This window comes from Marmota marmota, unplaced genomic scaffold, assembly GCF_001458135.2.
Source record: "Marmota marmota marmota unplaced genomic scaffold, marMar, whole genome shotgun sequence".
NCBI classification, from domain to species: domain Eukaryota; kingdom Metazoa; phylum Chordata; class Mammalia; order Rodentia; family Sciuridae; genus Marmota; species Marmota marmota.
Window position 1 is genome coordinate 67,732,390 of NW_025999842.1, and position 1,414 is coordinate 67,733,803.

The window sequence follows — 1,414 nt, forward strand, 5'->3', positions numbered from 1 at the left end:
CTCTCTCTCTCTCTCTCTCTCTCTCTCTCTGCTTTCTGGCTGCCGGGAGCTAAGCAGCTATCCTCAGCGATTCCCTTCCACCACGATGTTCCACCTCAGGCCCAAAGTAGTTGGGTCTGGCTGACCACGGACCAAATCTCTGAAACCATGAGCCCCAAATAAGCTGTTCCTCTTCCAAATTGTTCTTGTCAAGTAGTTTGTTTATAACAATGAAAAGCTGCTTGACAAAATATGTAAGAGATTATCTTAACCTTCAAATCATCAACAATCAACAACTACAGATTTAAATGCTCAAAGGTATTTCAGCTTACTCTAAACACTTATGGTAGAGAAAGTGGAGTCAAATAAATGGACTTGCCATATTGGAGGCAGTGAAGAGGTCAGAGCTGTGTGTTGGGAATCATTCTCCCTGCAGGCAAACAGTTATCTGCTGGTGCCTGTGGGATTGCCTGACTTAGGGAGGTTCTAAGCTGAAGGAGTTGAAAGGGAGATCACCCACAAAAAGTGAACCCTTCACACACTTGCACAGTCTTCAGCAGTTTTTTTCTTTGTGCTTGTAGGTTAACAAGAAAGCATGAGAGATGATAATATATAATTTTGTCTTATTTACAAATGCATTAGCTTTAGTCAAACTCACCGAGTTTGACAGTTAATGATTCTAGAAAACTTGGCGATAGATGGATCCCCCACTCCTCAAGTGAATTCCCACTCAAGAGTAAAGCTACAGCAAAAACCTGCCAAGGCCCAATGTATTTTCCCTATAATATAACAGATGATTGATAGAGAAAAAGTTTACAATACCCTAGCTAGGCGCTAAGGGAAGGATAGTTCAGTTTCTGTAGATGACCTACCAGGTCTTAGCTCTCTTGTTTAATAACCTGATTTCTGAATGAATTCATCCATCCTGTTCTGATTTCTGAGCCAGAAGGCATTCATATTGTATTTGAGCATTTCTGTCAATCGGTGAGGAGGTCCACTCAGAATTTGCAGATATAACGTTATCATGTGCTAACTGTGACTTCATTTCAGTATTAGCTGCATAATATTTCCATACAGCAACCTGTAAATCTGCTCTAATACTGAGGTACTGGACCTCAACTGATCTTCCTTATGGTACAATGATGAAACCGTACAATCAAGCATTGTCACCCAGTACCCACTTTGTCCTCTGTGCCACCAATGACAGTCAAGGGGCAATCTCCTTAAATGCCATTATAAAACCACTACTGAATCACTGTTCTCTGAAGTCCATTTTCATTCTTCTATTTTCCAAGTACTTTTTATGTAAAATCATAAATTATATATCTGATATTAAAACAACTTTAATGATTTAAGTGAATTTAATTTTGCTAGACCTACTTTAACTCCTGGTCTGAAAAATCTAATAAAAATTGACATATATATATACTGTCTC